Source organism: Phaseolus vulgaris, chromosome 2 (assembly GCF_051622355.1).
Source record: "Phaseolus vulgaris cultivar YP4 chromosome 2, ASM5162235v1, whole genome shotgun sequence".
Taxonomy (NCBI): Eukaryota; Viridiplantae; Streptophyta; class Magnoliopsida; order Fabales; family Fabaceae; genus Phaseolus; species Phaseolus vulgaris.
Genome location: NC_143499.1, coordinates 44,102,439 through 44,113,933, shown reverse-complemented (window position 1 = coordinate 44,113,933; position 11,495 = coordinate 44,102,439).

Below are 11,495 nucleotides of genomic sequence, written 5' to 3'. Positions count from 1 at the left end.
CAAAAAAAGGCATACATATATGTCAACGCAAGTATGCCCTTGACATTCTCCACGAATGCGGAATGCTTGCCAGCAAGCCATCTTCTACTCCTTTGATTCATGATACCAAAGTTCTTTTTGAAGACAAGCCTCTTCTTCACAATGCCAATTCCTATCGCAGATTAATTGGGCGACTTCTCTACTTAACCAACACACGTCCTGACATCACCTTTGTTGTACATCTACTTAGTCAGTTTGTTCAACAGTCAACCATTCATCATCATCAAGCTGCTCAACATATTCTCCGGTACATAAAAGCCAATCCTGCACAAGGCATTTTTTTTGCTGCTGACAATAACATTCAATTGAAGGCCTTTAGTGATTCTGATTGGGTTGCATGTCCAAATACAAGGCGATCGACGACTGGTCTTTGTATTTTTCTTGGCACTTCTCTTATTTCTTGGAAGTCCAAAAAGCAAACCACCGTATCTCGTTCTTCCTCTGAAGCTGAATACCGTGCTTTTGCCACTACTACTTGTGAGGTTCAGTGGCTCACTCATCTCCTCAATGATTTTAATATCAAGCCTAATGCTACCACAGTTTTATACTGTGACAATCAAGTTGCCCGTCACATAGCTTTGAATCCAACTTTTCATGAAAGAACCAAGCATATTGACATCGACTGCCACGTTGTCCGAGAGAAGTTAAATGCTGGACTTTTTCATCTTCTTTCCATTCAATCTTGTGATCAACCAGCTGATATCTTCACCAAATCGTTGAATCATTCTAATTTTCAGAACATCATTTCCAAGCTTGGAATAATGAGTATTCATTATCTAGCTTGAGGGGAGGGTATTGTAATTATTATTTAATTGCTTTTATTCCCTTAGCGGTTGTCGATTACCAAAAACAATCACATCCGTTTATTTCCCTTTTTAAAAGGGGTTTCCTCTGTTTTGCTGTAACAATTAGCTTAATACAATTTCTCTGTTTCTGATGGATACAGAATACAATTTCTCTGTCACTTAAGGTTTCCTTTTACTTTCAAAATACAAACACTGTTTCTCTTCAATTTATTTCAGTTATAATTAATTTATACTAATAATGCTATTCGAAAAAAATGAATTGTGCAGATAATTGTTTCAAAGTATCACATTAAAAAATTATCAATTTTTAATTAAAATCAATACAATCAATAAAAGTAAATAAACGTGGGGATTTGAAAATGGTGGAAATGTAACTAGATTCAAAATAAATTCATAACTAAAGTTATTGTTGTGAATATATTTTAAGAAGAAGAAATCATTTCTAATAGTTTTGATAGTGAAAATAATTGAATTTATCTTGATATTTTTTTACAACAAATCAATTTAGTATTTAGATTATGAGTTGAAAAAATACTAAAAAATATTAGTAAGTAAAGATGGTGGACTAGTTCAAATTTCTAAATCGGAATGTTTTTATAAAGTTAATTTTGGAGTATAATTTTGTTATTAAGGGTGGTCTAAACCATCCTAATCCAAATAAAATAAAAGATTTTGAGACAATGATTTAGATTATGAAAAGACTTCTCACCTTTAGACCTACTTTTGCTACTTTTGTTTAAGGCCATAACTTTAATTGCCCCAAGAAACAAACTACTTTTACAAACTACTTTTATAATCCGACAAAGTGCCAAAATATTTTTTTTACTGTTTTAACTTATTTTTGTTTTTAAACATTTTATTGTGTTCAAACAATTTTTTTAAAATAAATTATTACAATTATTATCAAATAAAGATGTGTTTAAATATTAAATAATATTAATAATATTGAAATATTAGTTCATGGCGCTTTTAATTGAAATTTAAGTTATTTTTCATCTGTTCAGATTTTTTGAGCAAATATGAGTTAAGATTCGTTTCAAATTGGTTGATTTTATATTTAGTTAAAGTCAGTCACTATTATTTTGATTAATCGTTCAAATTATTTTGACTGAATTTTTGACTTATTTTTATTAAAAGAGTTCTTAATCGATATTAGTTATAAAAAAAAGTTTTTTCGGTCAATACTAAAAAAAATCACAGATGCTTGACTGAAAACAAGATTAATAACGTAAATTAAAATAATAATAATCATAATAAATATCAAAAAATCATCACAACAAGTACCAATTAAAATGATATAATTGACGTGAATTAAAAAATAATTTCGTTATTATTGATCAAGGAAACTCTTTATTTGTATCTTTAAAAAAATTAATAATATCAACTAAAAAATAATTGTTATCAATATTAACCCAAAAATCTTAACTTATATAAACTAAAAATTAGTTGCATCAATGCTGATAAAAGAAAACTTCACTTAACAACAGATAAACCTTAACTAGCATTAATAAATAAATAATCTCAACTTTCATTAGTCAAAAAAATAACTTCAATCGAGTTAGTTGAAAAATATATTTAAGTAACATTAAATGAAAATAAATTTAGTTGATATAAAAAAAAAAATCCATTTGACATCAATTGTAAAACATTATTGAAGTTGAGTCAGAAAACCCTCACTATCATCTATTAAAAAGTAACACTAATTTAAATTAATAAAAAAATAACTTTGATCATATCGACAAAGAAAATCATAATCAACTTTGGACAAAAAAGAAATTATCATTAATATTAATAAAAAATTATATAAAAATTAAGTCAACAATGCCCTAATCTTAACTAGTTCACGAAAAAAAAAACACAAAATTTGAAAAGAGCACGAAAAAAAATGTGTGGACGACAAAATTGAAAGAATTTCAAAGTATTAGTTTTGGGCAAAATTAAAATGATCTATTTTTAACTAATCAAAATATTGTTATAAATTTATAAAATTTTAGTTTTGAGAAAAAAACCTTTATGTAATCAGGTATTTTTTTTATTTTTTTTTATAAAAAAACTTTTATGTTAGACATCCCTATGTTACTTGACATCTCAGCTCACATCTCAAATAACAACAATAATTTGTTATCACATGAAAAAATATTATTAAAAAAAAATACAAAAATATGGAAGATTAGACCAAAACCCATATGTTAACAAAAACGATACATAGGTAAAATATACCTATTAATAAATGATTATCTATGAATAAATTTTAAATTAGTTAACTTATTAGCAGACGCATTCCCTTCACGAAAAATATGAGTAACCCTAAACCTGATTTTTACACAGTATTTAAGACAAGTATTTCATCGATTACGAAGCATCTAAGGAACATTTGTCATAGCAGGCAACACAAACCAAGACAGAGTCACATTCTAATAAGACATTAGTAAAACCCAACTTTATTCTAATTAATTATTTTATTATAAAATATATTACGTCTTTATAAAATTAATTACTTTCTAATATTCTCCACCAGACATATTATAATGCTTACTTTTTGTTAAAATCTTAGCCTATCTTAATTATTTTGTATCAATACCTTTATAAATATGTATTGTTGGAGCGTTTCAGGAATACAAATTAGTGATACAGGGGCAAGTATTTTATTTAACATTAATTTATTTTCTCTTTTACATCTATAAGGTATAACTTGGTAGAAAATATTTGTAAAAATTATGAATTTTTCAGGTGAGTGTGGTCCATAAAGGTTCACATACTTTTATTTGTATAAGGTTGGAGAGTGGTTTCCTATAAATAAAAATATAGAAACACATAACTACAATGAAGAATAAATAAACACTTGAAAATGAGATAAGTGGTGGAGGAAGTAGACAATTAACTAACAAAATTGAAGACTTAAACTCTTCATTATAACTTTTTTATGCTTCACACAAAAAAAGCTAAGAAAAAATTTAGAAAACCAAATTTGGAAATAAAAAGAAGAAGTTTATAATAACTGAGAAGTGGTAGGTAGGTTTGGGTTCATAAATGGTAGGTAAGACGTTTGTTCTAATAAAATATTTCATCCACTATTAATCTCTTAAACCTGATTAATTAGCCACACCTTAAAAAGATAATACTAATTTAAAAGTCCATAGTCTTCACAAATAAACTAACTTTTGACCTGAACCTACCTACTCTTTCCACTCCAAACAATTTTTTATTCTCCTCCTCATGTGCGTCTGGATATTCCATTTGGATAACATAATATAATGCGTCCATATATATATATATATATATATATATATATATATATATATATATATATTTGTATATTAAAATATTTTTTAGTGATGCCCAGTCAACCTGACCGAGATCAGGGGAACCTGACCGAGACCTTAGCAGACTTGGCCGAGAGGCCGAGAGGCTGAGGCCTTAGAAGACTTGGCCGAGACCTTGGGAGACTTGCGCCAGGAGGCCAAGAGGCCGAGACCTTTGGAGACTTGTGCCGAGAGGCCGAGACCTTAGAAGACTTAACTAAGACGACCGAGACCACAAGGATTTGGCCGATGGCCGACCCGCATCAAGGGAACTTGGCCGATGGCCGAACCCTATCACAATTAACGCTCAAACCGAGATCAGTGAAGCTAATCCATCATCAAGAATTAGGTAATGCAACCCTAAGCGGTATCCACCTCGATAAACGGGCCCAACAAGGTAGGTCCATTAGAATAATATAAATAGCGCGCATCCCAAGGAGTAAGGTATGTCATTTATTACTGTTCACCTACCTGAGAGCTGACCACCCGCTTTACTGACTTGAGCGTCGGAGTGCCTTCGCATGTACCCCCACCATCCGGTGATTCGCCCGACGACCGAGCGCCGAGTGCCGAAGGATAAGCCAGAAGACGAGAAGAATCACAGTTCATCACACAGTCACCTGCCCGACCGAAGGAAGGAGAATAAGACTTCAATAGTTCTCTAGGTCCCATCTCCCTAACAGGAACAAAATCAATTTGGTATTTAGATTGTTTTGATGGTGAATATAATTGAATCTATTGATTGATATTTTTTTACAACAAATCAATTTAGTATTTAGATTATGAGTTGAAAAAATACTAAAAAAAATTAGTAAGTAAATACGATGGACTAGTTTAAACTTCTAAAAAATCGAAACGTTCTTATAAAATTGAAGTAGAAGCTAATAAGATGAACTCTAAAATAGATCAATCAAAGTAAGAATAATGATAATGACATACATTAATATTATAAGATTTTATTACCTTATTCAATCATAAAATTTTATTACTAAAATTTTATTACTGATTATTTTATTTTTTAAAATTCTCAATATAATTGTTTATGCTAGTATCGAGAAGTTTTCTTCATTAGTTTGGTTTAGTTCCTTTTTTTTATATTTTTTTTAATGTAATGCCAATGATCGTCTTATATGATTTTTATTAAAGAAAAAGTTAATTTGGAGTATAATTTTGTTAAGGGTGGTCTAAACCATCCTAATCCAAATAAAATAAAAGATTTTGAGACAATGATTTAGATTATGAAAAGACTTCTCAGCTTTAGACCTACTTTTGTTACTTTAGTTTAAGGCCATAACTTTAATTGCCCAAGAAACAAACCACTTTTACAAACTACTTTTATAATCGGATAAAGTGCCAAAATATTTTTTTACTGTTTCAACTTATTTTGTTTTTAAACATTTTATTGTGACCCAACAATTTTTTTAAAATAAATTATTACAATTATTATCAAATAAAAATGTGTTTTAATATTAAATAATATTTAAATATTAGTTCATGGCGCTTTTAGTTGAAATTGAAGTTATTTTTCATCTGTTCAGATTTTTTGAGCAAATATGAGTTAAGTTTCGTTTCAAATTGGTTGATTTTATATTTAGTTCAAGTCAGACACTGTTATTTTGATTAATCGTTCAAATTATTTTGACTGAATTTTTGACTTATTTTTATTAAAAGAGTTCTTAATCGATATTAGTTACAAAAAAAGATTTTTCGGTCAATACTAAAAAAATCACAGATGCTTGACCAAAAACATGATTAATAACGTAAATTAAAATAATAATAATAAATATTAAAAAATAATCACAACAAGTACCAATTAAAATGATATAATTGACGTGCATTAAAAAATAATTTCGTTATTATTGATCAAGGAAACTCTTTATTTGTATCTTTAAAAAAATTAATAATATAAACTAAAAAATAATTGTTATCAATATTAACCCAAAAATCTTAACTTATATAAACTAAAAATTAGTTGCATCAATGTTGATAAAAGAAAACTTCAGTTAACAACAGATAAACCTTAACTAACATTAATAAATAAATAATCTCAACTTTCATTAGTAAAAAAAAAATAACTTCAATCGAGTTAGTTGAAAAATATCTTTAACTAACATTCAATGAAAATAAATTTAGTTCATATAAAAAAAATCCATTTGACATCAATTGTAAAACATTACTGATCTTGAGTCGGAAAACCCTCATTATCATCCATTAAAAAGTAACACTAATTTAAATTAATAAAAAAAAATAACTTTGCTCATGTCGACAAAAAAATCACAATCAACTTTTGACCAAAAAGAAATTACAATTAATATTAATAAAAAAATTATATAAAAATTAAGTCAACAATGCCCTAATCTTAACTAGTTCGCGAAAAAAAAAACACAAAAATTGAAAAGAGCACCAAAAAAAACACAAAATGTGTAGACGACAAAATTGAAAGAATTTCAAAGTATTTTTAGGTAAAATTAAAATGATATATTTTTAAGTAATAAAAAATATTGTTATAAATTTCTAAAATTTTAGTTTTGAGAAAAAAAATCTTTATCTAATCAGGTATTTTATTATGAAATATATTACGTCTTTATAAAATTAATTACTTTCTAAATATTTGCAGTGTCACGTGTTGTGTTGAATCTTGTAAATTGAATTGAGTCATGGGATGTAGCTACACGTGGCAAAGCCTCAGATCACGTTTAATTAAAAAATTATGTTGTTTAGTAGTGAATTTTAAAAGAAATTAAAATTGTAAAATTATGCGAAAGAAATTTGATTATTTAAAATAATTTTAATTTTTGTCTAAAATTTAAAAAATTAACTTTTATATTCTTTTATCTTTTATATATGTATTTTTTTATAATTTTCTTTTCAATTCGATTTTTTTTTTTTTATTTATGATATTTTACTCGGTTGAGATGTTATTGACTCAAACAAAGTTGAAAAGTTATGATCTTAAATCATGTTAAACTCCTGTGGTGGAAGTTTCTTTTATAGTATAGTTGATCATGGTTATTTTTTAATTATCACTATCAATATTTGATTGGTCTTTTTTTACATTAGTGGTGTTTTAAACGAATGTTAAACATTTTTTTTCTTGTTGACATTGGAGTTATTTTTAGTTTATGTAAATTGTTTTTTTTAACATTGACCAAGTTATTTTTTATTAACTCGAATCCATTTTTTATTTATTTTACATTAATTAGGATTATCTCCATCGATATTGAGACCACCAATATATTTGTAGCATTTATTATCGATAAGAAGGATACTATTTATGAACCAACATAAGTTATGGTTTTCAATTAATTTAGGAGTTTTTTTTGTTACTTTGTTAAAAATATTTTTCCATTGAAGCAAACTAAGGTTATTTATTGGTCAACATAAATCAATCAATGTCAACAAAACTATTGTTTGGCAGCAAAACTATTGTTTGGTGGATGATAGTTAAACTTTGTTTGATTTGTTATTGTTTTTTAATCAATGTTAATAGAGATTGCTCAAATGGAAAAACTTTCCGCAAATCTTAATTAAAATTATTTTGACCAAATTTAGTTGGAAATTTTTGTTAACAACACCATTCGTAAAATGTGACCAAAAAAAAAATTTATTATGTCAAAAAAATAACCCTAATTAATATTAACTAAAATACTAATTATTCATATCAACTAAAAATAATATCTACTAGTGTAATAAAGAAAAATTATTTATTAATATTGGCTCAAAAAATCTTGTAAACCTTGACTAAAAGTAACCTCAACCAACATTGATTGAAATATATAATGGACTGATATTTTTAATTGTTAAATATTTTATTTTTGTATTTTGTGGTAATTAATGCACTCAGTCTAAATAAGATAATTAAAATTCAACAAAATTATATTGTTTTATTTAAATAAAATATTTTAAAAAAATTATATAAAACTTTTATGTTAGACATCACTATTCAACTTGACATCTTAGTTAGGTTGATACTTCAAATAACAACAATTATCTTTCATCCCATGAAAAATATATTATTAAAAAAAAAGAAACTACACAAAAAAACATAAAGGATTAGACCAAAACTCATATGTTAACAAAAATGATACATAGGTAGATTATACCTATTTATAAAAATCTTTAAGAATAAATTAATTGGAAACTTATTATACCAAACTGAATCTCTATGAATAAATCATAAGTTAGTCAGCTTACCCACACACGTATTCCCTTTCTTTAGTTTAGGCCATGTAACGCTTCTGACACAATGAATGAAGTTTGGGAAACGACTTGGATTGTAGTAGTTAGCGAGGTTTGGAAACATATGAACAATGTTATTTTCAAAGGGGGAACGGTCGATAATGTGGAAACGTTTGTTGTGCTCAGTTAAAGGTATGGTTTTGGCTAACTTCCAAATCACACTTTGTTATTTTGATTGGTGTCTTGACCATTTGTTTTGCATAAGGATAGTTTAATTAAATTCCCTTGTTGGGTAACTATGTGGGTGGTTTCTAAGGTTTGTTAGGGGCTCTTGTATTGTTAGATGGAGTTTTCTTTTGGAGATTCAGTTTTTTTTTTTGGGAGATCAAGATTTTTATCTCTTTGTATAAAGGTTGAACTATCCTTAGAGTGATTCACTTTTTTTTATTATTGATAAAAAAAATATGAATAATTAAACTTTATTTTTCCACATTAATTACGATAAAACAATTTAAAATGAATGTGCTTTAAATTGAGTATCCTTTAATTTCGTAAAAATTATGAATTTTTCATGTGAGTGTGGTCTATAAATCAAATACTTTACTTGAATAAGTTTATCAATAAAAATATAGAAACACATAAGTACAATGAATAATAAATAAACATTTGAAAATGAGATAAGTGGTGGAGGAAGTAGACAATTAACTAACAAAACTGAAGACTTAAACTCTTCATTATAACTTTTTTATGCTTCACACACAAAATAAAGCTGAGAAAAAATTTAGCAAACCAAATTTGGAAATAAAAAAAGAAATTTATAATAACTGAGAAGTGGTAGGTAGGTTTGGGTTCATAAATGGTAGGTAAGACGTTTGCTCTGATAAAATATTTCACCCACTATTAATCTCTTAAACCTGATTAATTAGCCACACCTTAAAAAAATAATACTAATTTAAAAGTCCATAGTCTTCACAAATAAACTAACTTTTGACCTGAACCTACCCACTCTTTCCACTCCAAACAATTTTTTATTCTCCTCCTCATGTGCGTGTGGATATTCCCTTTGGATAACATAATATAATGCGTCCATATATATATATATATATTTGTATATTAAAATATTTTTTAGTGATAAAATCGTGATGAAGTTTTAATCGTTTAAAAATTAAATTTAAAGATAATTTATAGATTTTTTTTCCTTAACTTATTTAATTCAAAAGCGAAAAATATCTTTGTTGATTAACTTTAATGATATTATTTTTTGGATTTAATAAAATTTTAATTAAAATTAATTTTAATACTAATTTTCATAGACATTTCAGACTTTTTTTTTCTTGGTCCTTTTTTATTGATCCGTTTTTTATTATTTAAACATTTTAGTAGTTATTTGATTTGTGTTTTATTGGTGTTGGCATAGATGTTGATATCAACGTTTTTTTTTATCATAGTGATGGGCATTGCAATTAGCAATTGATGGAGTTTGTTCTCTATCACGGTTGAAACATAATGCATTTTCTCAGCAACACAACAATTTAATAAAATTGAAACAAGTAATTCCTGCACAATTGTTGCCTAATAAACCAACATCTTATAGTCAAACTATAATAATTATTATTATTTTTTAAATAAAAGCTTTCATGTTAGTGAAACTATAATTAATTTTACAATTATGAAACCATTTTAGCACGGTGTTAGTAATAATTATCGTCCATAACCATGATTAAAAATAATTGTTAAGATTTTCCCAAATTTAAACATTTATTTTGACATAATTTTATTTCTTATTCTTCAAAGTACTATTACCAAAATTTGAATTATAAATTAACACTATCGTAATACATTTTTTTTATTTTTAGAAGCTGCATATATTTATTAAAAATAAAAAAATTCTAAAAAAATTAAATATTTTTTTTATTAAAAACTAAAACTAAAATATAGGACTTTTTTAAAAAAAAACATGTAAATCAACCGTTGATATGATTTAAAGAATAACTTATCACTATATCCTTTATGAGCACGAATAAGAATCAAAAGAAAATGATAAAAAAAAAACTAAATACCATATGAAAATTTTGAGCAATAAGAAAAAACTGAATTTAAACCATAAGTTTATGATTATTTATTTATTTGTTTTAAAGAAAGGAATAGAATTTTGCAGATTCGGCACACCACTCTATTTCGTACTCCCATGGACCAACTACCTCGACATGGTAGGTGGACACTGTACTACATCTTACTCTCACATCATATTTACATTTTTTTTCATAATAATAAAATATTTTTTTAACATAATTTTTCTTAAACAATCACATTTCTAGATCAGTTTTACAGAAAAAAATGGTTTATTTATAACTCCTAATCCACCAACACCTAATAAATATTAATATTTTAATTATTTATAGAAATTTATAATTTTAAAATATTTTAAAACATTTTGCATTTGTTTGTATTTTCATTTAAGAAGTATGTTTTTTTTTTATTTTTTTATTACAAATATTAAGATTTATTGTAGACGTAGGATAGAGTAAGGATGTTAAAATATCACAAATCTTTACTGAATGTGTTCTACTCATAAATTTTTTCAAAACCGTTTTAAACTTAACTCAAATAATATTTAACTTAAAAAAGCTTTCTTAACAAGCAACCACGTTTATCAATTTTATTTTATAATCCTACTTAAAACTTGTCACTTTTAGTTTGTTTAATATTGTTGTAATGTTCTTAGTTCTATTTTTTATTTTTTAATTCTTGCTATTGTAATTTTTGGATTAGTTCTATTTTTTATTTTTTGATTCTTGCTATTTTAATTTTTGGAGACTAAAATTTAAATATATTATTAATTTTTTAAAATATAATAACTACAAAATAAAGTATGTTAAACTATTATTACTAAATAAAAAATTAAACCAAGGGAAAAAAACGAAATGTTTTTTTGTCATACGTGACTCTGAAAAAGACACGTGCGCGTGTATTCATGCACCAAACCTACCACGAATCCACCAACCCATATGTCGTTACGAAAAAGTAAAAATAAAATAAAATAAAATAGCTCGTGTAAAAATTGTTTAATATGTTTGAAGTTTTTTTTATTCCATGTATAAGTTATCGTTAAAAATAAATAACATCCATATAAATTATTTTTTCCATTAAATAAATAAGCTTATAATAT